At 39.9% G+C, this 23,717-nt stretch overlaps 1 protein-coding gene across 8 annotated transcripts in view; it reads right to left on the bottom strand.

Annotated features, from left to right (window-relative positions):
- The window catches only part of ELOVL7 (ELOVL fatty acid elongase 7), a 49,890-nt gene extending 27,445 nt beyond the window's left edge, over positions 1 to 22,445 (bottom strand). The window contains exons 1-2 of one of the 8 annotated variants that reach the window (XM_067568926.1): positions 21,639 to 22,445; positions 17,896 to 18,011 (exon numbers count right to left, since the gene is read on the bottom strand). The gene's annotated coding sequence lies outside the window, so the exon portion shown is untranslated. The remainder of the gene's footprint in view (positions 1 to 17,895; positions 18,012 to 21,638) is intronic. The other 7 variants (XM_067568931.1, XM_067568930.1, XM_067568928.1 and 4 more) reach the window with 7 other exon arrangements.
- Between the last annotated feature and the right edge of the window lie 1,272 nt (positions 22,446 to 23,717).

The following is a 23,717-nucleotide window of genomic DNA, read 5'->3' as shown; positions in this document are numbered from 1 at the left end:
ACTTTAGTTTTACCACAAAGTAAAGTGCCTGGTCTTCACTGTGTCTTTACTGCAAGATGGCTCAGGCAGGTTAGTTACCCCCAGGTAATAAAAAAAGAATTTTTTTCAAGCAATGAAGATGAGGTTTGTTACTATCACAGGCAGCAGAAAACATACGCATGCACAGTAGCTCAAAGACAGCAGTCTGCATATGCAGCATGAGATAGCAGTCAGTGCCTTATAAAAACATTCAATAATTGGGCCCTGAATTACAACATGTGATGATCATAAAACTGGTCCAGAGAACATCAACAGTTTTTACTGTAATCAAAATGTATTTCCATTTCACCCGGACTAGATCATATTTGGGCATACACTAAAACAAAGCTATTAATTCTCTCCAATCCTGGTTTTGCCCCAATCACATTAAGCTTTGCAGCTTAAAGGGAGAGAGCATCTATGCTTTCCAGAGTCCAAAAAGAGAGATGACAATGACAACTCCATCTTCTACTTCTTAAGGGTGTAATACGGCTTGAAAAGTGTTCCTCATCATATCATATCAGTAGTAGTCAAACTAGGTCACAACTCACCTCAGCAGATTTTCTCTTCAACTCCTCTAAACATTCAGACTTCTCCCTGAGAACATAAGAACGGCCACACTGGGTCAGGCCAATGGCCCATCTAGCCCAGTATCCTGTTTTCTGACAGTGGCCAATGCCAGGTGCTTCAGAGGCAATGACCACAATAGGTAATCATCAAGTGATCCATCCCTTATCACCCATTCTCAGCTTCCAGCAAACAGAGGCTAGGGATACGTCAGAGCATGGTTTTGCATCCCTGCCCATCATTGCTAATAGCCATTGATGGACTTATCCTACATGAACTTATCTAATTCTTTTTTTAACCCTGTTATAGTCTTGGCCTCACAACATCTTCTGGCAAAGAGTTCCACAGGTTGACTGCGTTGTGTGAAAAAATACTTTCTTTAGTTCATTTTGAATCTGCTGCCTAATAATCTCATTTAGTGACCCCTAGTTCGTGTGTTGTGTGGAGTAAATAACACTTCCTTATTTACTTTCTCCACACCAGTCATGATTTCATAGACCTCTATCATATCCCCCCAGTCTCTTTTTGAAGCTGAAAAGTCCCAGTGTTATTAATCTCTCCTTACATGAAAGTTGTTCCAAACCCCTAATCATTTTAGTTGCCCTTTTCTGTATTTTTTCTAATTCCAATTATATCTTTTTTGAGATGGGGCGACCAGATCTGCCTGTAGTATTCAAGATGTGGGCATACCAGGGATTTGTGCAGAGGCAATATGATATTTTCTGTCTTATCATCCATCCCTTTCCTAATGATTCCCAACATTGTTAGCTTTGACTGCCGCTGCACATATAGTGGATGTTTTTAGAGAACTATCCACAATGACTCCAAGATCGCTTTTGTTGAATGGTAAAAGCTAATTTAAACCTCATCATTTTTATATGTATAGTTGGGATTATGTTTTCCAATGTGCATTACTTTGCATTTATCAACATTGAATTTCATCGGCCATTTTATTGCCCTAATTTTCTCACTTAAATATTAATGTATAAGTAAAGAGATACATTTAAGGGCACACCATCAGGCTGGCCCATATATCACTCTATACTACAATCACATGCAGAAGCATCCTAATTTGAGTATTAACATTACATATACATATTAGTATTTACTACACCAGCATCCTCTCCAAAAGGTATCAAGACTTTGCAAGAAGCAAATGGGTGCGTAATTACTGTATAGTCACTTATCTTTAATAAAGTTCTTTTACAATTTATACCATAGATATAAACCTTATATCTTAATCTCAAAATGTATGTTTGTTTTTAAACAAGGCTATGTAATTATTTGATAACTGAATCTGTTCTACATTTTAAAATGGGCTAATTAAATCAGAACTAACTAATGAATTCTAAGAACAGGAGTAATGTCCATACAGTGCTTTTGGGGGTTTTATTTAAATTGATTTTTCTATGTGTATTTCTAGTTCTTTACTTTCACTCCATTTTCAGTTCAAAATTGCTAAGTACATATCTTGTATTTGTTTCTTTGTTTACTAATTGTCAGAAGAAGTGCAGTTTTTTCACAGAGATTTGAAAATTCAATATCTCAAAAGTGGAGATGGTTGGGAATATAGCACGAGCTATTTGGTTATGAGATTTGTGTGTATTTGTGTTCTTCTGCTAAGAATATTAATAAGGCCCTGGACTTGCCTTGTTCAACATAAATGAGTATCTTAAGTGAGAAACACCTTTATAAAAAACTCTGATAATATCACAATTGTTCAAACCAGTGAGTAAAACACACATACATGTCCTGAACAAGCTACAAACAGCATAGCAAACCTTAATCAGGAGGTGATCTTCTAATGGAAGCTTCCATGTAAGTGCAAGTATTATAGTTCAATCAACATGATGAACCTTACTGAAGATTACTATAACTAGAATCACTGGCATGCCTAGATTGCTCCCTTTTTAAAAAGCATTGGCTAAGAATTTCTAACATTCTTTGCTTAAACAACCCACATGAAAAATATTTGTCATTCTTTATCCTCCTCTACTCCCCCTACATAAAATATAGTGTAAAAGGGCTACTAAAAATATATATCTTTAATAGCAAATTAAAAATACCCCATTGAGGCAAATTTAACACAAATTTTTGCATCCCTATAGTTTTTACAATCCAACTGTTGGAAAAATAATTTCTTGGCCCTTTTGAGTGAAAGATCCACACAAGCAGCAAAACTGACTATACAAAGCAGAAACACTTTTACTATCATCTTTCAATGCCAAATATTTGTATTACCGTAGTGTTTAGAGGCACTAATGAGGATCAGTGACTCAATGTGCTCAAAGCCGTACAAAATGCTTTCCCTATTCGAGAATTTAGAATCCAAGTCTCTGATCCTGCAGACTACATGGGCTCAAATAGAGCCCAACTCAATTCAATGGATTTTGCAAAAGCACAAGGGTCTACCCACATTGATTACAAGATCAGGGCCTATGAGGCAGCAATAATACTTAAGTGTTACGACACTGGTGCAAATTCTGATGTTGATAGTGTCATCACAACAAAAGAGCATAGTTATAGTTTTGTGCAAAGGAAAGAGGTCAAAAGGCAATTAAATCTAGACAACACTTCAAACCTATTCGCAGCATTACACAGAAAATATTAACTCCACCCTTTCTGTCTTACAAGGCCAAGCAGTTACACTATTTTAACTACATGATCACCTCTAACAACAGGGCACAAAAATGCAGATCATCTGCAATGTGCAGATGCCCGTATTATTTATACTGTGTAACTGGTTCTAAATTTCAATTAGGTGCTGGCTGTAACTGCACTGAGAGGAGTTCAGTTTTCCCTTAGTCTTTTTTCTAATTCCAGAATATTTCCATTCCTGGCCAAGTTGGCTAGTGTCTCTTCAGTTATATTTTTTAGCTCTGGTTAACTTCAGTTAAGCATAGAAAAAGTAAAGCTAAGAGAGGATAAATGTAGCAACAAGTTCTGTCTCAGTGCTTTCATGGCCTCCCCACACTAATGTAGCCAAGCACTCAGGAGAACTGAAGAATTCCAGGATTACTTCTAAATTAAATGTCTTGCAATTAAGATTCACAACTAGAGCTGGTCAATGGGACTTTTCCCAAAACAATTTTTCATCTGAAAAATGCCAAATTCATCAAAACCAATGTGTTTCATTTTGGTTTCAAAAACTATATATGAAATACAGACAATGCTTTGACAGAGAGACCTGCCTGGTTTCCCACCACCTCACTTGTTGGGCCGCTGGAAACTTGAGCTTCCTGGCTCCCTGCCACAGAGCTAGAAGCCTGGAAACTCTGGTTCTAAAAGGGGCAGTCAGGATCTAGACTCCACAGCACAGAGCCTGGTAGTTCTGAAAGCCCAACTCAAAATGGGATTCTCAGGGCTTCTAGGCTCCGTGTTCTTGGAGTCTGGGGAGTTCCTGGGAGCCATAAGCAGCCAGCTGCTCTGTTTCATTTGGCGGCATTTTTTTTTTTTTTAAACTTTCATTTTTGCTCTAAACCGGAAAGAGAACTTGTTCAAAATGCCAGACTTGCCTTAAAATTTAATATTGCTAATGATTTAAGCTAAATGCTAACACTCACATTTTTATTATCCAACGGGGGCGAATTTCAAAGTTGTCATTCATTTTAATATTTCATTCAAAGGAGTGACTATGCTGTGTTCCTATTGTTAAGAAAGCTGATTGGCGTCACTGTATTCATCATTCGTCACAGCTCCCAAAGGAAAGAGCCACAGGTACCAAATCCAGTCAGTCCTGCTGATTATTCATTGTGGTGCAGAGGGGACTGTAGCTCTGAGCTTAGTACAAGAGTGGGCAAATCACAAGTTTCTACCCTAGGAAGGTAAAGGAAAGAAGATCCATACCTGACGGGGGTGCCCTCGGAAGATACCATAAGGAAAAGAGAGATGCAGCTAGCTCTGATTTGTGATACAAGGTAACAGATTTAATAGACAGGTTGGAGAGTGCTGGGCTGCTGCATTACCTTATGTTTTAATTTCAGAAAAGCATTTGCTATCATATCCTATGATAGCTCAACAGTGGCAACTCCAGTATCAAAGTGGATGCAGGAAGAGAGAGAGAACAGTATACAAGTAAGGAGCATTATGCAAATGTCCTGCACATTAGCTGCATCTTTAGAATAGATAGTAAATTGCACATCTAAAACTTTACACCAGCAATAACCTTCAAGGTCCCTGTTGTCTTGCAAACAATCAGTTTGTTGCTATCTTGGATCAACTTTCAACATACATCAAAAGCTCTTATTCATTGTAGTGCATCAATAGTATTTCACCTAAAGAACATGGTAAAGAACGTTCTGCAGTAGCTGGAGTCAGATTAGCAAATATGCACAAAGTGCAGATGTTGCTAAAAAGTTTGGTTACACTAAGGTAGAGTTTCAGTAATGGTATTGGGAACAGCTTCCTTTCCATGCCAATATCCTCTATTGCTGGTACTCAAGAGACTTGATGCTTAGCAGGTACATATAATACATAGCAGCTGGCTATTCAAGTTGACTGTAATTAAATTTGTTGAAATATACACAGCAAAGCAATAAACTGGGAGGCACTTTTCCTCCAAGCACCTAATCTGTTATTTAGCTGTGTACGTAAAGCATCTGTAAATGGCAGAACTAGCGAACACATACCTCATTTTAGTCACACTTGAATATTTACTTTGGATCTCTGAAAATCTAATGATTTTATGTTCTCATGCCTCCTCTCCCTCCCTGCTTCTCCCTCCCTATAAAGTCAATCGTTAACAAGACTGCTATTTAAGTTATCCTTCAGAGGCAATCTAACACCCTACTGAGGTAAAGTGGTAGGGGTGGGCTGAGAAAAACTGGGTTCATACATTTTACAGGGACTGTTTCAGGTTCTCTGCCTGCAGCAGATGCACTCAGTTTGCACTCAGTTCCTATTTAGAAGGTTTTCTTCACAACCACAGGGGACAAAAACTTTATTTTTAAATTAAAAAAACCTTAGATGCTGATGAAACTCATTAGGAGAGAAAAAGAGGAAGTTTTCCTTAATCTGAAAAACAAAAGTACAAACCAGAACAATGGGTCTGCAGCTACGCTGGCCAATCCCGTTACAACTCAATTGGTTGTAGGAATGATGTAAACACCACTCTACAGGACTGGTCTTTTTTACTGCCATAGTCTAAATGAATGAAAAGCCAGCTAAACATCTGGAGAGGTTGTAAGAATAGTCAGAATTAAATAATGTTTAAGTTCAAGTGAAAGAACAAAATGAGAACCCACTGCCTAGACTGTAACATATAACCGAACACACTCTGATTTAGCACACAGACACAATACTCTATGTATACTCCTATGAGAGCATGCACAATGAAGGACTTCAAAGTATGAATGTTCTTATTGGTCTCAGTGTTGTGGCCATGTCAGTCCTAGGATATCACAGAGACAAAAGTGGCTCAAAAGCTTGTCTCTCTCACCTACAGAAGTTGGTCCAATAAAAAAAAAAATATTACCTCACCCACCTTGTCTCGGTTATTGGTCTCAGTATTTCTGGGCTTGTTGGCAATATATGAAAATACGATCAATGACTTTGTATTTCTAGAGTGCACACATCACTAATATCTAAGCAAAGCACCAGTGTCTTATACTACACTCAATTCAGAGAGCAAATGTAGAAGCTACATTGAAAGACAACATGCACTGTTTATATCAAACCAGTTTAGCAATTTAACACTCTTTCACTTATGAAGCACAAACATTTTGATCCATAAACAGGTTATATACTGTAAAGATGTTATTGAAAAAAGCTCTAGATGAGTTAGAAAACAATGTGCTGACAGAATCTGTCTAGACTGAAAACTAGTCTCCCAGGTCCCTGACAAGATTACAAGTTACTACGTTGATAGACTAGAAATGTAATGAATTGGACCAATATGTCTCCATAAAATGGGGATAATGATATTAGACCTCCTTGTAAAGTGCTTTAAGATCTACTGATGAAAATTGCTTATTATATTGAGGGCAATAAAAGTCATATTTAATTGGACATTTCGATAGGACACTGATAGTCAACCATTCCCCTGCTGGGCACTTCTTTTGGGGAAGCATGTGGAATGAACACAAATATCAATCCACAACACCTTTCAATCAATCAATCAATCCACAACATCTCCATACATCCTGCCATAAGCAGACTACGAGAGAACCAGAGACCAAGCCAGGGAATAGGCCATTATCACCAATTCTCGTTACCCCTTTCTAGCATATCATAAATCTCCATTCTATTTGATCCACTATCTTTTCTGTCTTTTAAAGAATTTCTAAATTGGTCAGCCTTGGAACAGATTCAGCTCCTTTATACCATTGCTGTAATCAATATGGCAGGTTAAACACTGTACTGGTGTGAGAACTTGTGGAAAGAAACCAGAGGATAGCCTAATGTCATTCCAAAATGGGGAACTGAGCTATGATTCAGAGGGTAGAGGTCCTATTTAAGATTGACCAGTCCATGCACCCTGCCTGCAATAAGTCACTGAAGCAAACATCAGAGACTGATCTTTTCTATCCTCCGTCTCTTCCTTCTGTGTGCATTTATCACATCTGTCCGAAGAGCCTGATTCATCTTAAAAGTAAATTTTGGGTCAACTAGTAACAAGCTTTTTTTTCTCCTTTCTCTTCCCCCACTTATTCAAGAAGTGCATTTGATATTATCCAGAGACTATGGAAAAATCCTGATAGAGAAATACTCAATGCAAAAGAGGAAAGAATTTCTCCAAAACTGATGTTCATTTAACTTCTGATTTCCAGGTATTTTTGTCAAATTTATTTTATTTAGTGCATGTCTAATACTTTTTAGAGGATTTTTTTTATAGGTTGCTTATAAGCAAACAAAAGTCCATTAAAAAGCCTTTCACCTAAAATTAATACATGTTGTGGTAGTAAATAGGTCACTAATTACATTTTGAGTCCTATATTCAATCAACACAACAAGAACTGTTTGTTATTGATAACTGGTGGAATCCTTAGTTTCTGTTTACTCATCATTTAGCAGAAGAATGAAACAGATAGTCAAGTACCCACAGAGGTACTGCATTCCTTGCAAGCCACACAGGGAGAGATATGATATGCAAACCTGGGATACAGCTATGGGGAGAGATCACTTATCAGTGATCCCTGTGATGTGGTAAAGACTAGCAGCTTAATTTTCAAAACTATCCTGTACCCACTAATCTCATGCCAATGGGATCTGTGGGTACTCAACACTTCGGAAAATCATACCATAAATCTCCATAAACAGGTTTGGGGGAAGGTAGTATAAGGTGTAAGAACTCTTCTGTAGCTGCCAAGATAGAAGATGAGGAGCAACTGTAAGGAGAACAACAACAACAACAACAAAACAAACAAAAAACAGCATTATCTTTTGGAATGGAAAGGCAGAAGCAGAGTCAGAGATAGTTGCCAATACCCATGTGACTTTATGTTAAGGCCTTCTCCACAATGTGGATTTGACTCAGTTACAACCATTGGTAGCCAGCAACCATTGCAGCTTCAGAATCCAAACCTTAATGTAAACTGGGTAAAGCACCAGAAGCTATGATTTGCACCAATTCAGCTCACGCTGGTTTAAGCAGCAGTGCAAATAACAGCTTAGTTTGTGTACACTAGGGAACAGCTCAAGACCCAGAGGATGTAGGGAGTTGGTTACAGTAACCACAAATCTGGAACACGACAAAGTTGAAATACAGATCAAGATTAACTAGTACCAGTCATGTCAAGGCAACCACCCTAAAGTCTATGGGACCTCAGCCAGTGATCTCTACTAAACCCTCTCCCCTAACCATATTGGACATGCATTATCACATCTCACATCCAGATTAAGTTGTGCATAAAGCTCTATGTCTAATGAACACATTAACTAAAATTTAATGAAAAAAAACTTAAGCAAATGCAATCTCATGACTGATGTTGTATAGTCATGCAAGTTCTATTTCCCATCTAGAAAGTTCAGGTTGAGTTCCTGATTCTATTCAAACATTCCCTGTTCATTATTTTGCCCAGATGCTCATAACTTCCTTGAACAATTCTTTTGGGGCTGAAATTTTCCATGATTGGCTTCAGTCCAAATGATTTTTTTCCAAGCAAGTTTAAGTAGCAGTAGTTTAATCCTCGGAGTTAAAAAACAAAAGACAGCGGCACTTTGCCTATATGTTCAAATCATAATGACATTCTGATCACTCTGTTTGAAGCTTCCAGTTTAGCTTGGTTTGTGATCTCATGTACTGAAGTCCACTCAAATGTGAACAAAATCAGTTCAGTATTGTAAAGTTACAAATGTTCAAAGTACAGAATTGTGTATGCACGCGAGTCTCTTTTTGCAGAGGAGAGCGAACAGAGGAATGTATTTTCAGGATCAGTATACAACTAAGGCTACCCTGAGCTCAGGGATTATATATAAGGTACTATATGTGCTCAAGGGACAAAAGTTACTGTTGCATCACAAAACAAAATTGCAACCTGATGTGAGTGTAAATCATAACACAACAATATTACATTTTAAAAAACTGGTCCTCACTATACAAACTCAACTGTAAACAACAATACCTACTCTCAGGGTCCAATCTCTTGTCAATGAATGTGCAATTGTTAGTTTAAAGCAAAATGCAAAGTAGGTGGTTCTGAGGAGGGTGATGTGCTTCCTAGAGAACAACAAAAAGCAGGTGGACAAAAAAGCCAGCAATGACTGTACACAACTGTTAATGTCCATTAATTTTCTAGGTCTAATAATCTAAATAAATGTCTCCACTAAAAGAGGGATTAAAAAAAATACTGTTATCTAGAACTAACAGGTCAAAATGTACAGTAAAAATATATATACATTTATTTTAGTTCTGTTTTGAGGCATGATTCCATCCGAGAAAGATACATGATATTTTCCATTTCATACCACTATCATCAAGAGCACACACTTGGAATTTAAATTTTTAAGCTCTTGCTAAGCACTTAGATGCCACAAAGGACTGTGTCTATGTCTCCACAGTTTAAACAGATCAATTCAGACTGATATAATGCAAGGATAAACCTGGTACATCTGGCCATACAGAAACATCGCATTTCCTAGGATATACTTCACTTGTTAATTTCCTTCCCCATCTCCCAAGATGGACACTTATAAATAGCTCAAGAAATTCATCCAGACAAAGTATATCAGGAGATGTATGTGCCATGCTATCAGAAAATTACAGACGACTGCTATACTTCCAAAACAGATATCCTTGATGAGAACCAAGACACATTTAAGTAGGTACTGGGCATTACAACTTAAGTTTATGTTGTTGAAATCAAATATGTTCCCAGTAAGAATGTCAACATGCTAGAAACAGACCCTGTTGGGCAAATGTTTAAGTATAGTCTAATCCCATGGTTCCCAAATTTGTTACTACTGCAGCTCCTCAACAGATATTTTAAAACTTGATGATTCTCCACAATCAAACTTTTTTTTTTTTTTTTTTTTTTTTTTTTTTAAAACTGACTCAGGTCACTAGAGTCAAGAGTTCAGGAAACTAAATTCAAGAGCGACATGAGTTTGGACGATTTTGCTACTTTATTCAATTACATGCAGTTTGTTCAATATTAATATAATCTTATCTATTCTAAACTAATCCAGAGTTTTAAAACTATAATTTGAAAATATGGATTTTTTTTGCCTATTCACACACAGCTTAAGATTCTAGTGAGAAGAATGGGCCTGTTTCAAACTTGCACAGTTGTGTAATGTTTGGTTGAATTTCTGATAGTGCAGGAATTAAATTGCTTTACAAATTTAAACTATTTCTATTATTATTATTAAACTATTTCAGAAATCATTGCTGAAAAGCCAGATAAATAGAGATAACTGGAAGCCAATAGAAGCACACTGAAACAATGCATGTTCACTTCTTGAGATTTTATAAAATTTAACAACAATGTTGAGGGCCTTATGTACTTCAGGTTGACCATAAATCAAGCAGCGTATTCAAATTGCTGCTGGTACCTTTCTTCACTCAGGCTGCAACCCCACTGTTCTTTCAGTTCGTGGTTGCTGCCCCTTCAGTGCACAGCCCCAAACACATAAGCCAGTAAAGACTTTCATCCACTATGAATCTGTAAAGGATCTTGAATATTTCGTCACCAGCTGTCTAGATTGGGGTTTCTTTGCCAAATAAAAGTTGAGAACATAAGAATGGCCATACTGAGTCAGACCAATGGTCCATCTAGCCCAGTATCCTGTCTTACAACAGTGGCCAATGCCAGGTGCTTCAGAGGGAATGAACAAAAAAAGTAATCCAGTGATCCATCCCGTCACCCATTCTCAGCTTCTGGCAAACAGAGCATAAGTTCTTCAGCTCTTATACCTGCTTTGACAAATATCAGAACACAGAATTGAGCCATGTTGGCTATATCTGTGGACTCATCAAGCTTCAGTGCAAAATACTGACTTTCGGCATGTTCTACCAGCTGGTCCTGAACGTTGTCTGCAAGGTCACCAGTGCGTCAATGGAGGCTACCTACAGGAGCAGAGGGCACAGAAAGGCTCTGAGTCCCTGCAGCAGCAGAAGGCTTAGACCCTTGGATAAGATGCAGGTGATTTTGAAGCCCAGTTTAATAGTCTCTTATTTAGACAAGAACAAAAACAGGCATACTGATTAAATTTCCCCAAACATTTGTGGCTCCCCCATGAAACCTTCACAGCTCCCCAAAGGAGTTTGGGAAGCACTGGTCTAATCACGATGCAACAGGTGGGGCAAGGAGGCAAAACTAGAATCTTTCCAATACAGTGGAAGACAAAGAATGTGTCAAGATATTTTATTCCGAGTTAACTATTTTTCACTATCATATAGCACCTAGCTCATATACACATCTTTTCATCAATAAATCTCAGGGCTTTACAGAAGAGGTCAGTGCTCCTATTTTACAGGCGGGGAAATTGAGGCACAGAAAGTGACTTATCCAGAGTCACCCAGCAACCTGGCAGAACCAGGAACAAAACCCAGGTCTCCCAAGTCCCTCCCAGTCCAGTGGTCTAACCACTAGGCAACACTGTCTCTCTACATAGGCCTGTATGAACCAAGAGTGGCACCACTGCCCTCATCATTTTACACCAAGGTGAAGGTTCTGAGCATCGTAACAGCTATCCTTCTGGCCACTACCACACCTCAGGACAACGTCAGAGGAAGATGCGCCATTACTGGCCATTTTTAAATGAAGGCTGGATTTTAAGGTATGATCTAGTTCAAAAGAAATTCCCTAGTGTAGGGGCTTGAGATTTTCCCTCTCTCTACTTCAAAAGGAATTATTCTGGGGACACTCTATGGCCTGTGTTATACAAGAAGAGGTCAGACTAGATGATCAAAAAGGTCCCTTCTGGCTTTGGAATCTATTAATCTAAAACAAAGCCCTTAAATATTAGCAATTGCTGAACGGATACTTCTGAACTACATTAGTGAAAAAAAGCATCCACCTACTGAAGTATCTGGAAGAATTCTGGGTTTTAAGGGAAAAAAAAAACCACCACATTCTTTTCCAAAACTGAGCAAAGTATTTTCAAGACAGACATGAGCAAAAATCTAATATCAATTCACAATTTGTAATACAGATATTTTAACAACTAACTCCGACATGTCACTTTTCATCAGTAGATCTCAAAGCAGTTACAATGAAGTCCATATCATTATACCTCAATATCATCATTTATACCTTGACTTTAGCAAAGCTTTTGATACGGTCTCTCACAGTATTCTTATCAGCAAGTTAAAGAAGTACGGGTTGGATGAATGGACTATAAAATGGATAGAGAACTGGTTACAGCATAGGGCTCAACGAGTAGTGATCAATGGCTCCATGTCTAGCTGGCAGCCAGTCACAAGCAGAGTGCCCCAGGGGTCGGTCCTGGGGCCGATTTTGTTCAACATTTTCATTAATGACCTGGAGGATGGGGTAGATTGCACCCTCAGCAAGTTTGCAGATGACACTAAGCTGGGGGGAGTGGTAGATACCCTGAAAGGTAAGGATAGGATACAGAAGGACCTAAACAAACTGGAGGATTGGGCCAAAAGAAATCTGATAAGGTTCAACAAGGACAAGTGCAGAGTCCTCCACTTAGAAAGGAAGAATCCCATGCACAGTTACAGACTGGGGACCGATGAGCTAGGCAGCAGTTCTGCAGAAAAGGACCTGGGGGTAACAGTGGATAAGAAGCTGGATATGAGTCAGCAGTGTGCCCTGGTTGTCAAGAAGGCTAATAGCATATTGGGCTGCATTAATTGGAGCATTGCCAGCAGATCACGGGAAGTGATCATTCCCCTCTATTCGGCATTGGTGAGGCTGCATTTGGAGTATTGTGTCCAGTTTTGGGTCCCCCACTACAAGGATGTGGAGAAGTTGGAGAGAGTCCAGCGGAGGGCAACAAAAATGATTAAGGGGCTGGAGCACAAGACTTATGAGGAGAGGCTGAGGGAACTAGGCTTGTTTAGTCTGAAGAAGAGAAGAATGAGGGGGGATTTGATAGCAGCCTTCAACTACCTGAAAGGGGGTTCCAGGGAGGATGGAGCTAGGCTGTTCTCAGTGGTGGTAGATGACAGAACAAGGAGCAATGGTCTCAAGTTGCAGTGGGGGAGATCTAAGTTGGACATTAGGAAAACTTTTTTCACTAGGAGAGTGGTGAAGCACTGGAATGGGTTACCTAGAGAGGTGGTGGAATCTCCATCGTTGGAAGTTTTTAAGCTGTGGTTTGACAAAGTCCTGGCTGGGATTATTTAGCTGAGGTTAGTCCTGCTTTGGACTGGATGACCTCCTGAGGTCCCTTCCAACTCTATGATTCTATTATCCCTATTTTTTCCACCAGACAGGGAAATAGAGGTAAAGAGACTTACCCAAAGTCACAGAAGAGGCCAGTGGCAGAGCTAGGAATAGAACCCATGTCTTCTGAACCTCAGTCCAGTCTATCCATTAGGCCACATAGTACAACTACCCAAGTAACTGTTAGTTTCTTCATCATCAGATCAAGGTAATTGAAATTGTACTGCTTTGCAAAGTATAGAAATTCTTGTATTTTGGGATATAAAATTTATAATCTCCATGCCTTCTTGTTAAAAAAGGAACCACTGCAACAAATTCATCTCTTCTGGCCTGAGTCAGATTCAGATCCAGAAAGATGTTCCCATTTTCAAACATCTTGATTTGTGCCACGTGAGTAGTGTCCACATCTTTTTATAGTAGCAAAAATACTGCGGAAAAAAATAAATAAGAAGCTTGTTGCAAAGAGCTTACAGCAATTCCTTCAGGATTCTAGATAATTTTAGAGTATGACCACAATTGCTAGAGCCCATGTCATAATTGGTGTCTTACAGTATATATTCCACTTGCAAATTCAGTGAAATGGGATGTAAAATCTTCCCACACACACCCCCCACTTCCCAGCAGCTGGCAAAAGGGGTAGGGAGAAAGAAGACTGAAGCTTTTTCTTCCAACTAGAAAAACAGAGCTTCCTTCCAAAGCTAGGTAACTTTGTCTTTACACACACATTCTGTAGTTGCAAGGCTATTCAACAATGTATCCCAAAAAGAGTGCTGTGTTTTTAAGAGGTTACAGCAGGAGACCTGGGTCTCTCTCTCCTCGGCCATTGATTTGCTAACGGACTCAAGATCACATAATTTCCCTGGATAAAATGAATACCTTTTCTACCTCCAAGGGTTGTTTTAATTTTTAATTAAATATTTGTCTAATGCTCTGGGCCCTTTAATGAAAGCTACTGTTGATATGCAAGTACATAGTTTAATGATGCAGAGAAAGTATCCATTAGGTGGAACCAGTAGCATCAAATTGTGAGTCCCATGCACCCAAAAACAATTTTCCAATGGATAATTTTAAGAGTATATCAAAATTTGGGTCTAAGCTACTTAGTTTTAACAATGCAGTGGTTGAACTCATCAAAATAATGTTGAGTTGATAAGTGTCAACTCTATATTTCCATCTTGGCTATCCAAAGAGCAAGTTGGGGCAAAATTCATTTTCCTATTCACATTTTAGAAAGTGGTAGGAGGAGGGTTGTTTTTCTTGGTTAGTTTTTTTTAACACAACTTGTAAGTAAATTGCTTGTTGTCTAATTACAGCTAATGAGAACTGGTGTGAGGTTAGTCTGAGGGGCTTTCCTCCCAACCTGTAATGATTCTTTCAAGGCTTTTGAAGTGAGATATGTAAAATCACTATAACTGTACATTTCAATTTTTCAGTGTTTTTTAATGACCACTATAATTTAAAAGTCATGATTATGACTGGAATAGAAAAACATGTCAAAGAAGTGGATTTATAATACATCAAAGATATACATTAGTGATTTACAAGCTTCTCCCACCTGTAGTTTTATCATGCCTCACAGGAAAAGTTTAATAGATTTAAACCTAAGCAGACTTCTTTTTAACTACCTAATTTTATATGGAATAAAAAGCTGTCTTGTTGGTACATTAGTATCAGTTTAAGTGACTTAAGGAATTAATTAATTTCAGCAGAAGCTGGTTGAGAATACAATTTTTGACCTCAATTAAAAAAAAATAAATCTATTCATTAAAATCAGACAGGACCCAACTCCAACGTCGTATCACATTAGTGGAATTTATCTAACTAAAGCCAACCAATATTCCTTAGGAACATTGCAAAACCCAGGTACAGAAAGTAACTTTGGCAATGAATTCCCAGTCATGAATAGCTCCATAAGAGAATCTAAAGCAGCTTTACACCATTACTCAGAATATTTGTATGGAAGAAAGCAACATGCAGTCTTGTCAATCCTTAAGGCAGAGTCGTCCAATGATTAAAGTGCACTTTAAACTTGAAAAATATTTCAGTATTGAACAATTTTCAATCTTCACTTTAAAAAGAAAAAATACTATCATTGTTCCCACACGATCACCAATCACCTATTCACAGCACAAGGTATAGAGGTATAGAACAAATACATGTCTAGCTGCATAAAAGCTATAACTCTATATTTTGATATTTCAACCAACACCTTTTAATAGGCAAAGCTTGTTTAAGAAGAGAAAACAGGACAAACTGCATAGGTGATGGCTGACTTAGGGCCATGTGAAGTGTATAAATGCATATTAAAGAGGTTGAAAATGTATTTCAAATTTTAAACAAAAACTAGGGACAAGTTTTTCCACAAATGTTTTTATGAAAAAATATCCCTTTTTTCAACCAACTCCAACAGTAATATTTCAAGATTTATTTATTTTTTTTAATCGGGTGCCCGGTATTCCAATCATTTACAAGCCACAAAGCATTGATTCTGGCCACTTATAAACATTTCCAGTTTTCCTTCTCCAAGTGCTAAGACAAAAAACATCTAAAAATGCACTTATATGAAGATTAATTCTTAGAGAAAAAAATTAGTACAGGCAAATGGAGGGTTCAAACACGGAATACAGCCAAAACAAAACAAATCAAAAACCCACACCCCACATTTAAATACTAAGTCAAATTAACCTGGCTTTAGTTTAAGCCATTTTTGGATTTTCATGGTATAATGCAAGTTATTGCCAAGTCAACAACAAATCAATCTTTGGTGTTTCCAACTCTGCAACAGGAATTGTTTGCTCCTTTCTTCTGTTGGAAAACAAGAGTAAGAGGGAGGGAATTCTTCAATGAAGTTGTGTTCTTGTCTTGGGGATATTTATAAATGAGTACAACGAACAATTATGTAAAAAGTAGTATCTTCTTAGGCCCCGGTCCTAAAAAAACTTACATATATGCTTAATTTTATGTACTGTGAGTAGGCCCATTCACATCAATGCACATGTTAAACATGTGCATACATTTCTGCAGGATTATAACCTTACACAACATCTATTCTCTGGGTATTTAGAGTCGTTTATTTGATAGTAGTGCGTAGAGGTCCCAAACAGGGATCAAGGTCTCATTGGCTAGGTACTGTACACACACACACATAAGAGTGTCCCTTCCCCAACAATACACACATATAAAACAAATGGACAAAACATAAGAGGTATGAGGCGGACAAAAATAGCAGTTACATTACATCAACTGCATGACCATTGTCAAGTGATTTGCAGATATCTTAGCAAAACTGAGTTCAACATCAGTGTAAAAATCCATACAGCTGCTACCAGGAGCTCCTCTCAAGTACAGAAGGCATCATCAGTGAAAGGTAAGGCTGGTTGAAGGAAAGTTAAATTAATATGCAGTAATGGTAGCATTGTTTCCACAGATGAGGGAGGAGTTTAAAAAAAAAAAAATGGACATTTTTATTCCTATTAGCAATGCAGAACTAATGCAGTGAAGAGAGTGTTGACTCCACTCCTTCTTGTGAATCATCAGAATAAGTTCACCAAATTCCATTTACTGACACCTGAATTTGAACACTTATCGTAATGAGAACTATGGGGCTGCAACGTTGGAACCAAGGGATTAATCCAGCCTGGATAACCTTTATTTAGAAAGCAATGCATGAAGAGAGACACCCTGCCTTGTGTTTGCTTCAGTGGCATTTAGAGGAACATCTTGGTGGGGCTCCTCAAAGGACCCAACAGAAGATAGGCATCCAAATCCCACTGAAATTCAACCCCTGGCTGGTATTCTGAGCACATTTGGAAATCAAGATAATAATTTTTTACAGCGCTTCTTTTCAGCGCGGAACAAAATTAAGTTATGTTTGTTATAGGCCTTAAGATACAACTGTCATTTTTCATAACAAAATTAATATCACTTAAAGTGAGCATGCAACTTAGCCCACATTTGGCCTTATCTTCATAAGCAGTCAAAATGTAGCTAACAAAGTTGCATCTATTTATGAAACCAATAAAATCCCATTCCAGACATACTCCAGCAGTGCACACAGAACTGTTTTTACCATATTACTATCATTTTAGTGAAAAAATACTACTTCTTCAGTGGGTAAAGTTACATTCTGAAACCAAAGAACTCTCAAAGACGACAGCATTCAAACAGGCTAGTGGCATGATCAAAAACTGCAGATTCAGCATCATTTTAAATCATCTCTATTCTTTGATTTTATCTCAATTTTTCTCCTTGTCTGTTATATTATATCATTCAGCTCTATATCATTCAGCTCTATAAAACATTTTGAGTACAGCACGCATGTCAGAGAATATGGAAAAGAAAGCGGTCTTGCTACTATTTTCTTGGTCGATTAATTTAATTAAAGTGACACTCAGGTTTACAAAATAAATTATCTGATTTGTTTTAATATTTCATTTGTTTTAATAATCCAATAATACTAAACATTTAAAGTTTACTTTTCAACAAGCACATTTACCTTTTTTACACACACATTTACCTTTTTTACCTTTTTTTACACACTCACGTTTGGACAATAGAAGTAAGTAGGTTGGTCAGTTTTACTTTCCCCTTCTCATGCACAAGTACAATGCCGTCACGTTCTGATTTCCAGGACTGTAAGAGAATACAGAATAACTTCTTAGGTTTTAAGTGATATGAAATGATTTTATTTAAAAAAGATAATTCAAGTTAAATGTAAAATAATAAGGCCTTGACATGCTTTAGATCTGTTTTATAGCAACAATCATTCTTTACACTGAAATAGCACTTTCTATTTGAGTTTCTCAGTATTAAATTTCTGATCCTTGTAGCTGCAAAGAAAACTTTCCAAATGCAAACCCAGTGTGTCCAACTTAGTTGTTTCCTTCCAAATTTACAGATATATGTAACAAAACTTCTGTAAACTTTAGCAAAGTGAACACTGTTCAGTTTCTCAGTTTTCACTGTTTTTCAGATCCCCAGAGTAATGAAACTGGCAAATCACAGATCAGTTTCACTGTGCTGTGGCTTTAAAACAAAAAGGAGAAAGAACTTCCAGCAATAGCAGAGCAGCTGTTTGCGGCTGACTGGGAAAGGTAGAGTAGCAGAACCTCCTTTCCTATTGCAGTAGCCAGGAGAAGGTGAACAATGAAAAACCCCACCTGGAAAACAGCTAACAGGCTCTAGGATGGGGGAACCCCTATGAGAGACCATGGTCCTTCTCCCTTTTATTGTAGCCAGCCAGAGTTGGATAGAGAAATTGTAAATTTATCAGGCATCTACTAGCTAGAGGCTGATATGGAGAGCCCTGCAAATACAAAGATACATGCTTTATATTTGTGGACCATTTTTTGTGGATGGTGGATCAGATGCGGATCTCAAAGGCAGGGAAGTAGCTGTTTGCAGCTCAAAGCCTTTGGGGCTTCTTCCCTGCCTTTGAGATCTGGGGGTGGGAGCTGGCTGCCCATCAGCTGTTGGGCACCTCCCCACCACCAGTCACTGACTGCTCTACAGGCTGCCGAGTGTCCCCCGCCCGACAGTTGATCAGTGGATGCAGCAGGGCTGGCCTCCAAATAGCTGATGGGGGGGGGGGAGGCAGAGCTGTGGGTGCATGCGGGTTCAGATGCCATAGAAATGAGAGACTGTGGATGGCGGGTAGGATGTAAATTGATTCTCGGGGATGTGGATCGATGCGGATCCACATTTTTGCATCCGTGCAGGGCTCTACGGATATGAAAGTTAGAGCACCCAAGCAAAGTTCAAGATAAGAATCCCAGCACTCTCCTGTTTCCTACAAACAGAAAGGGCATAGGGACTGACTCCATTCCTGTTGCTCCCTCCCCCTCACCTCCCACACACACATTTTGTGTTAATCTATAGTTAATAATTTTAGTTCTCTGGCTTTTAAGCAAATTTCAAAAGTGAACAAATGGGGATAAGCAGGCGAGACTGATGAGATAAGTTAGAGAAAAGTGCTGCACAGAAAGAGGATTTGAAAGAAGAAAAGAAAGATAAGAGATAGGAAAATATAGTAATGGAGCAAGAGGGTAAAAATGAGGAAAGACACTGAAGACAACTCACAAAAGCATGCATCATGGATTACTGTAGTGAAAAGAGTAGAGTGAAGCCAAAAAAGGAAAGGTGGTAAGAAAAAAATCACTGAAATGTACTAAGTAGGGCTGGTCACACAGTGCTCAGAAAACGCATTTCATAGCTTTTAGTGATACTTGTTGACTACTTCGATAAACACTGTGGTATTCAGCTAGCTTTATAGCTGGTCAAATGCTAGTTAACAAGTATTAGCAGATTCATACATTCCACAAATCTCCTACTATTCAATCTGCCCTACTGTACTGGTAAAATTTAAGAAGCATTTAAGAGAAATCTGACTGACAATGAAATAACATAAAATTGTTTTATTTCTTTCAGATGCAATGGGTGCAGCATTAGAGGAGCAGAGCAGGCACAGCTTTGGTTTTTAGACCTTGTGTTTGTCTATACAGGGACACTCAGAAAAGTTAATACAAATAAACTAAAGGTGTGACTTTCACAGTTAAAAAATAAAGAGAGTGTTAAACTCCCATGTGGACACTCCAATTCAGAAATGAAATGGCCTTAGTTTGCTTTAGTTTTATGTCTGGCCTATAGTAGAAAATTAAGTCACCTTAACTAGGTAGCTCAGAGTGTGAAAAATTCACAGCTATGAGTGGTATGATTAAGCCACCTAACCTCCAGTGCAGACAGCGTTAGGTTGACAGAAGAATTCCTCTAGCTATCATCCCTTGGGGAGGTGGATTACCTACGCTGATGCGAGAACCTCTCCCATTAGTGTAGGTAGTGCCTACGCTGAAGTAGTGCAGGCTTGCTGCTGTAGCATTTTAAGTGTAGACAGAGGCTTAATCTTCCTTGGATTAATGCCATTTCACTTCTTTAAATTATACCAATTAAATTCATACCTTTAGTTAATTTATCTTAACTCCCCCATGCAGACAGCCTGGTCTGGCTAATAGGTGGAGTCCTCACGCTACTAAGTGTCAAGTATATTTTTCAAGCCCTGACCTAGTTCTACATTAATGTGGGAGAAATCAATTAGCTTCTCTGTGCCTCACTTTCCCCAAGGTCACACAAAGTTTATGGCAAATCCAAGTGTACAAACTCTCAGTGCTCCACCTTAACCATAGCAACCATCCTCTTCCTCCCTCTCCATTTTTAGGCTGTTGTGGAGAAGAGAAGTAGTCTTGGATCTACATTCCCTCCCTTGAGTTTCTCTCTTTGAGGTGTGGAGTATGTAGAAGCCAAACACATTTCCCAGCAGAAGCTACTGATCTAGTCTTTTACACAATTCAAAGATGTTCCGTTCCCCTTCTTCCATCCTTGGCATAACTTGTTCTGCAAGTATGGGCTTAATATATCCCTGCATGCAGCGGTTTGGAAGGAAGAGAATGAGTTCTGAATATTGTCAAGCCCAACCCACCAGCTTCACGAGCACAACTGCTGTCGGAGAGTGGGGGGTGGGGATGGAAAGAGATAAGAAGAATACAGACCATTCCTGGGTTAGAGTGAGAAGGATTCTGCTCCTTTTTACTGAGAGTCATCCCTTTACTCAGCAGCCAGCGGGCTCCGGACCCGAAACTGATCCGTGAACAAACACACACCACACCTGTCGCTCCCTCTCCGGCCCTCCCGGATAGCCAAACAAGCGCACATTCATTCCCGGGGCCGGCGATCTTGGCTGCCGGCAGCCATGCTGGCGCGGCTTTGTAGGTCAGCCCAGAAGCACCTTTTTGTCCTTTACGCTCAGCCTGCAGCCGCTGAGGTTTTAATCCCATCAGCCAGCGACCATTTGTTAGCGCGGGTCCCAGGCAACAAGCACAGGCTCAGCTGAGCGGCTCCGGCCGGCCGGCCCGCGCCTCTTGCCGGAGCCGGACGTGGGCTTCCCACACCCCCAAGAGCCTGAAATGGGGGAGACGGGAAACGAGCAGCGCTCCTCTTCCCCCCATCCAGCTCCCATTACACCGGCCGCCCCCCGCCCAGCCCGTTTCCACGCCTCTTCCCCCAGGTCCCCCCAACCCAGCGCAGCCCCTAAGATCCCCCCCCCATTGCTACCACCCCCGCTCTCCCCATCCCGCCGCCGCCGCGCCCCGCACAGCAGGTGACCGGGAGCCACGTCCCTTCCCCACACCTTGCCCGGGCCGAGCTCACGCCCCGGAGCCCGGAAAGTTTCCGGGAAGTTGCCTGCCGCGCCCCGCGGGCCACACTCACCAGCGCCGAGAAGAGCGAGCGCGGAGCCCACCTGCCCCGGCAGCCAGCAAGTGCGCGAGTGGCAGCAGCCCCAGGCAGCCGCTCGCTCACCCAGTGACTGCCGGCAGGGGAGGGGAGGGGAGGGGAAAGGAGTGGGAGCCCTGACTGAGTCACCTTCCCCACGCCCACATGTGACCGCCTGGGCTGGGCTGCACACTGCTGGGACAGCGCCCAGCCCGCCCCGCCCGCGGAGGCGCCGCTCGGGGGCTGATCTGGGGCGAGGCGACCCCATTGGTGCATTTAACCAAAGGACCAGCTCTGTGCCCAATTTAAGCTTCATGCCCCTTCTGGCTTATGCCCTTGAACTTTTTTGAGTGCGTGGTAAATCTCAAGTTTTGCTCAAATGTTTAAAATATTGACTCAGGAAGGGGCTCACTCACTCCAGCTTCACCTCGTGGCCAGGCATGCTGTAGAGGCCGTCTCCCCATCTGGTGCCCCCTGCTGACAGTTGCTTAGTGGCTGCAGCGGTGTCTCTTCCTGGCCCTCTGGTCAGGTCATGCTTTAGTCCTCTCTTTCAGGGTATTTGAGAGTCCAACCAAGCTATAGCCCAATGACCTACAGCAAGTCTTCTGTCGGTCTCTGAGCTCCCTGATCCTTACACTCATTACCTCAGGGGGTTTCATCCCAACTTCCTTGGCTGCTGGTAGGGGTACCAAGGCCTTCCCTCTACTCTGGGTTCCATAGCCAAAGTCTATTCCCTCAAACTCCTTGCTGCCTCCCTGGACCACTTCCTACCTCTTTTATGCCTGCCCGAGTTGCTATAGACTTCTTTCCCTGCAGCCCCTTTTTGCTACAAACTTCCTGTCTTTATAATCACCACAGCCCCTCCCCATCTGGGCTCCTTAACAATTGAGTCTCTCTCTCTCTCTCTCTCTTTTTGCCAGGTACCTTAATTAGCTTCTCAGGCCCACATTAACCCCTTCACAATTGGTGTGGGGTACACACCCCATCAGAGGGGGACAGACAAAATAGTCAGAAAAGTGCAAATTTGACTGAGCAATGAACAACTGAACAAAATAACTGAAAAATGGGAAAGCTTTGGCAAGCTTAACCATAGTTGTTGCAACTCATTCCAGCTATAACCATGTAAAAGAAACAAATACATGCACATGGCTGACCTGAGTAATGGTGTTAGCTTATGTGATGTTGGCCTCTAGGGAAGCCATATTGAGATTACAGTTTACCCTAAATTGAGCAAAGAATGGGGCAGGCAAACCTCCACATACTGGTGGGTTTTTCTAAAAATTAGAGACACCAAGCCAGCAACAAACAGCTTCTAATCACCTTATTGGTTATCCAGAAGCCAAAACACAGTTCCCTTAAAGCCATCCAGACTTCTACCAAGACAGCCAAGTCAAATATGATGGAGATTACTGAAAATCTTTGTCCATTTTATGAAAAAAGTTCTACCAACCCCAAAGGACCGGACATATTACCAACCAGGTCAATGAATATTTCAGATCTTACCCAAATACATGCTTAAAGCCAATGCTTATTAACTAAACTAATATTTATTTTTTAAAAAGAGAATATTGGTTAAAAGTTCATATACATACAGATGAGAGTAATGTCCATATGTCAGTTTCAAAGTAGAGATAATAAACTGTGGTTCAGAAGTTCTTTCAGGTTATAGTCCAAATAGTCCATGTATATAGTTTGTTCTAATTCTCCCACGAGAATTAATAAGGAGATCCAGAGCATTCATGGAGATTTTAGCCTTGTGACATGAATTCCCCCTGATGAAGTCCAAGTAGTCCAAAGATAAAAAGGATCAGGTTCCTAGAGTCTTTTACAGACCCTTGGCAGGTTATTGATATCTTCTTGACAGCAAGTAACACAGCAGGTAATCCTTGGGTCAAGATTAGGAAATCACTTGTATCTTTGAAGTAAAATTTATTTTCTAGGCATACACATACATACATATTTACATACATTAGCATAAACCTATTAACAGATGTTTATTACTCAAACTTCAAAGAGAAATAAAAACAATAGTTTTATTATATTCAAGTTCCATCTAAATGTTAATATCTTCTTTCG

The sequence above is a fragment of the Emydura macquarii genome, unplaced genomic scaffold, assembly GCF_026122565.2.
Source record: "Emydura macquarii macquarii isolate MOO-44397 ecotype Brisbane River unplaced genomic scaffold, CSIRO-AGI_Emac_v2 contig_2897, whole genome shotgun sequence".
Classification (NCBI taxonomy): Eukaryota; Metazoa; Chordata; order Testudines; family Chelidae; genus Emydura; species Emydura macquarii.
Note: the sequence above shows the minus strand (reverse complement) of the source record. Positions and strands in the feature narration are given on the sequence as shown.